The 5,179-nt window shown below is 32.0% G+C and overlaps 1 pseudogene; it reads left to right on the top strand.

Annotated features, from left to right (window-relative positions):
* The first annotated feature begins 2,951 nt into the window (after positions 1–2,951).
* Positions 2,952–3,748, top strand: LOC111528045 (annotated as a pseudogene).
* The last annotated feature ends 1,431 nt before the right edge of the window (positions 3,749–5,179 follow it).

Genomic DNA, 5,179 nt, shown 5'->3' with positions numbered 1-5,179 from the left:
TATTATTCAGCCATACAAAAGAATGAAATCCTGTCATTTGCAACAACATAGATAAAACTGGAGGACATTATGTTAAATGAAGTAACAAGCACAGAAAGACAAATTTCACATGTTCTCACTCATATGTGGGAGCTTAAAAAAACAACTGATCTCATGGAAATAGAGAATAGAGTGATGAAAAGGGTAGCAGGGAGAAGGAGGTTAAGTTGGGGATGATTAATGATTATAAAAACATAGGCAGATTGAATAAGATACAGTATTTGAAAGCACAAAAGAGTGAGTATAGTCAACAATAATTTATTGTACATTTTAAAATAACTGAAATAGTAGAATTGGAATATTTCTAACAAAAAAAGGTAAATGCTTGAGATGATGGATACCCAAATTACTCTAATTTAATTATTACACATTGTGGGCCTGTATCAAAATATCACATATACCTCATAAATACATTCAACTGTTATGTGCCCATAATAATTAAAAATTTATTTTTAAAAAGGAAAACATTTCAAAAATAAGGTTAAGAAGAAGCAAAAGTAAACTTTGCTCTTACAAATCAGGCTCGTGTTCACTGTGGGCATGAGTAAGTAATTAAAGGGATAGAAAGGGCCTCTGGAAATTGTAATATTCTAAGCCTTTGTTTAGAGGGTGTGTTCTTGCTATTGTCTGAATGTATCTCTCCAAATTCACGTGTTGGAAACCTAATCCCCAATGCAACAATGTTGAGAGGTGGGGCCTAATGGGAAGTGTTTAGGCCATAAGGGCTCTGCCCTCATTAATGAAGTAATACCACCATGAAGGGCTTGCCGGAGTAGTTTTACCTCCTTCCACCGTCAACCATGTGAGGATACAGCCAGTGCCTTGATCTTGGACTTCTCAGCCTCCAGAACTGTGAGAAATAAATTTCTGTTCTTTATAACTATATATAGTTGTAACTATATATAACTATATATAGTATATTTTAAATTTGTGTAATGTCTTATACAATTAATTATATATAATTAATACATTAAATATATTATATAATTAATGAATATTATACAATATAAAATATGTGATTAATAATCTATCATATATCATATTGTTAATACTATATAAATTAATAATATATAATCAATACTATATATTAATAGAGAAATATATAGTTATAAAGAATTATATAGTCATGACTACATATAGTTATAAAGAACAGTTAATGCATAGTTATAAAGAACTATATATTAATAGTGAACCAAGTTCTGTTTTCTATAACTATAGTTATATATATGTTATATATGGTTATAACATATATAGTTATATATATATTAGTTATATATAGTTATAACTTTATATATACTCCTTTTTATTTCTCTTGAGAATTCATGTTTGATCCATGGCTTATTTAGAAGGACGTCATTTAGTTTCAAGTTTTTGGAGTTCTTAAAATAATGTATGTTATTGATTTGTAGTTTGATTCCATTGTGTTCAGAGAACACAGCCCTGTGATGTCAATTCTTTTCAACTCGCTGAGATGTTTTGTTTTGTTTTGTTTTGTTGATAGCCCAGCATGTGATATATCTTGGCACGCACATTGCACGGCTGCTTAAAAAGAATGTGTATTTTGATGTTATTGGGTGGAGCATTCTCTAAATATGGATTCCATCTTGTTGATTGGTGGTTTTTCAATTTCATAATGGCATATCTTGTATCTAGTTGTTCTATCAATTGTTGAAACAGGTTTTGTTCTATCAGTTGTTGAGAAGAGGTTTTGAAGGTTTCAACTATAATTGTTGAGTTGTTTACTTCTCTTTGTATCTGTTTTAGTTTCATATAATTGGAATCCTATTTTTTTGTTTCATGCACACTTAGAATTGCTAGATTTTCTTGGTGGATTGATTCTTTCATCATTATACCATTCCCGTCTCTCTTCCTGATAATGTTTTTTGCTCTGAAGTTCATTTGATCTGCTGTTAAGCCACTCTGCTGTCCTTTAATTAATACATGTTTAATATAATTTTTCTACTCTTTCACTTTCACTGCGTCTGTATTATAATATTGAAGTAAGTTGTTTGTAGACAGCATACTGTTAGATCATATTTTTCAATCATCTCTGTTAACCTATCTTTTGATTGTGCATTTAGATCATTTTCACGTAACATAATTATTGATATGTTTGTAGACGTAAGTCTATGATTTTATTTTTAATGTTTTTTATTTCTCTGTCTTCTTTATCTCACTTCCTATGAGTTACTTACGTATGTTTTAGAATTCCATTTTATCTATGAGGTTTTTGAGTATATTTCTTTACATAGCAGTTTCAGCAGTTGCTGTGTATGTTACAGAACTTATACATAACTTCTCACATCTATGAGTGTCATCAGTTTACCAATTTTAATGAAATTTATCAGTTTTAGTGAAGTACAGAAAATTTTACCTTTCTTTTAACCCCTTTACCTTTCAGATAATTTCATTGTCTTAAAAATATTTTTTCTATGTACATTTAGGACCACGTCAGAGAGTGTTATAATTTTTTGAAGTGTTAAATAATCTCTGATATTACACATAAACCACACTGAAATGCCTTTCAATAAGTAAAAGGAACTATTTTAGATACATGGAATTCTAATTAGATTGGCATAAGGCCAAAAATATAAAGTTGATATTGCTACCTTATTTTCAGCCCTTGCCTTTAAGAGAGGTAAATGAACACAAAACACAGGTGAATCTTGCTTTGTTATAAGACATTGAAGGAATTTCTCCGATATTTAAATGTATTCATATAACCAATTAGATACATATAAATATAAAACCAATCTCCAATAGGTTTTAAGATCTCTGTGAACAGTTGAACTTTGCTAAAATGATCTTTGCTGGCATTAAGATGAAGTAGAAAGGGCAGACCTGATAGCTTACCTCAAAAAAGGTACTGAGTAATAATTGGGGATTGTGTTTGAAGTAGTGCTTCTACCAACATGTCCCGTGGTTCTAGCGCTGGTTTTGACCACCACATTACAATTTTTTCACCCGAAGGTCGGCTCTACTAAGTAGAATATGCTTTTAAGGCTATTAACCAGGGTGGTCTTACATCAGTAGCTGTCAGAGGGAAAGACTGTGCAGTAATTGTCACACAGAAGAAAGTACCTGACAAATTATTGGATTCCAGCACAGTGACTCACTTATTCAAGATAACTGAAAACATTGGTTGTGTGATGACCGGAATGACAGCTGACAGCAGATCCCAGGTACAGAGGGCACGCTATGAGGTAGCTAACTGGAAATACAAGTATGGCTATGAGATTCCTGTGGACATGTTGTGTAAAAGAATTGCCGATATTTCTCACGTCTGCACACAGAATGTTGAAATGAGGCCTCTTGGTTGTTGTATGATTTTAATTGGTATAGATGAAGAGCAAGGCCCTCAGGTATATAAGTGTGATCCTGCAGGTCACTACTGTGGGTTTAAAGCCACTGCAGCAGGAGTTAAACAAACTGAGTCAACCAGCTTCCTTGAAAAAAAAGTGAAGAAGAAATTTGATTGGACATTTGAACAGACAGTGGAAACTGCAATTACGTGCCTGTCTACTGTTTTATCAGTTGATTTCAAACCTTCAGAAATAGAAGTTGGAGTAGTGACAGTTGAAAATCCTAAATTCAGGATTCTTAAGGAAGCAGAGATTGATGCTCACCTTGTTGCTCTAGCAGAGAGAGACTAAACATTGTCGTTAGTTTACCAGATCCGTGATGCCACTTACCTGTGTGTTTGGTAACAACAAACCAATATTATGGAGGTCCCTGGATTGAAAAAGGAACCTCTCCCACTCCTCCTGCCACTGAAGTGGTTAGGACTCTATATAAATAAAAACAACGCTTTTGGAAAATTAAAAATAATAATAATAATAATTAGCTACTGCCTTATTTATTTCAAAACAGAAATGTCTCATGACTTTTTCATGCATACCATAATTTAATAGATATCCTATGCCAGAATTCAGATCCTGAATGACTTACAAAATATTTTTGTTGAGCAGTCCTGATTTAACTAAGACTGGCTTATGGTTAAAAGAATGTGTTCAGTTTTTTGAATTTTAATAGTAATTACAATTCAGTACATGCTATCACTTTTTACCCATTCCAAAGATATTTTTTGTTTTAGTCACCAAACATAATTTTGAAAATTCAAAAGGATAAGGAAAGTCTATTTATTTACTCATATTTTTGCTTATTGTGGCCTCTCTTTCCTTTTAAAGTTCCAAGTTTCCTCCTTTTTTTTTTTTTTTTCTGTTCAGAGAACTTCCTTCAGCCATTTTTTTAGAGTAAGTCTGACAGTGATTTCTCTTAGCTTTCCATCATTTCAGAATGTCTTGATTTCCCCTTTATTCCTGGATATTTTTACTGGGTATAATATTTGGATTGACAGTACCTTTTTTTTTCATTACTTGGAAAATATTTTGTCACTTTTGGCCTGACAGTTTGGATAGAAAACCATTATTGCGTTGTTTGTTCCCTGTAAGCAAGGTTTTGTTTGTCTCTGGCTGCTTTCAGGATTTTTTTTTCTTTGCCTTTTCATTTTCAGAACTTTTTTTGATGTGTATTGGCATGAATTTCTTTGGGTTTATTCTGTTTGTCATTTGCTTAGCTTTTGAATTACTTCTGTTGCCATATTTAGGAAATTTTCAGGCATTTTATCTTTGAGTATGTTTTTCAACTCCACCTTTTTTCTCTCCTCCTTTGGGACTCTGATGAAATATATGTTAACTGTTTTGTTATCACACAGTTCCCTGAAAGGTCTTTTATTTTTTTTAACTCTACTTTATCTCTGTAGTCTAGATTAATTCATTTTTATTGTTCTATTCTCTAGTTTACTGATTCTATCTGTCTCTCCATTCTGCAATAGAGTCCATTAACTTAGCTTTCTACCTGGGTTATTGCATTTTTCACTTCTAAAATTTCCTTTAGGTTCTTCATTATATGCTCTATCAGTTTACCAAGGTCTTCTATTTCCTTTCTGAGACTTGTTTCTTTTTCTTTTTTTATTTGTTTCCAGAATATTTGTATTTGCTATTGAAGCTTTTAAAAATTATGGTTGCTTTAAAATTCCTAGCAGTTAATTCTAACATCTCTGTCATCTTGGTGTTGCTACTCATTGGTCATACTTTTCCATTCAGTTTGAGACTACTCTTTCTTGGTATGATAAATGATT

Source organism: Piliocolobus tephrosceles, chromosome 9 (assembly GCF_002776525.5).
Source record: "Piliocolobus tephrosceles isolate RC106 chromosome 9, ASM277652v3, whole genome shotgun sequence".
Lineage (NCBI taxonomy): Eukaryota > Metazoa > Chordata > Mammalia > Primates > Cercopithecidae > Piliocolobus > Piliocolobus tephrosceles.
This window is presented reverse-complemented; position numbering and strand designations above follow the sequence as displayed.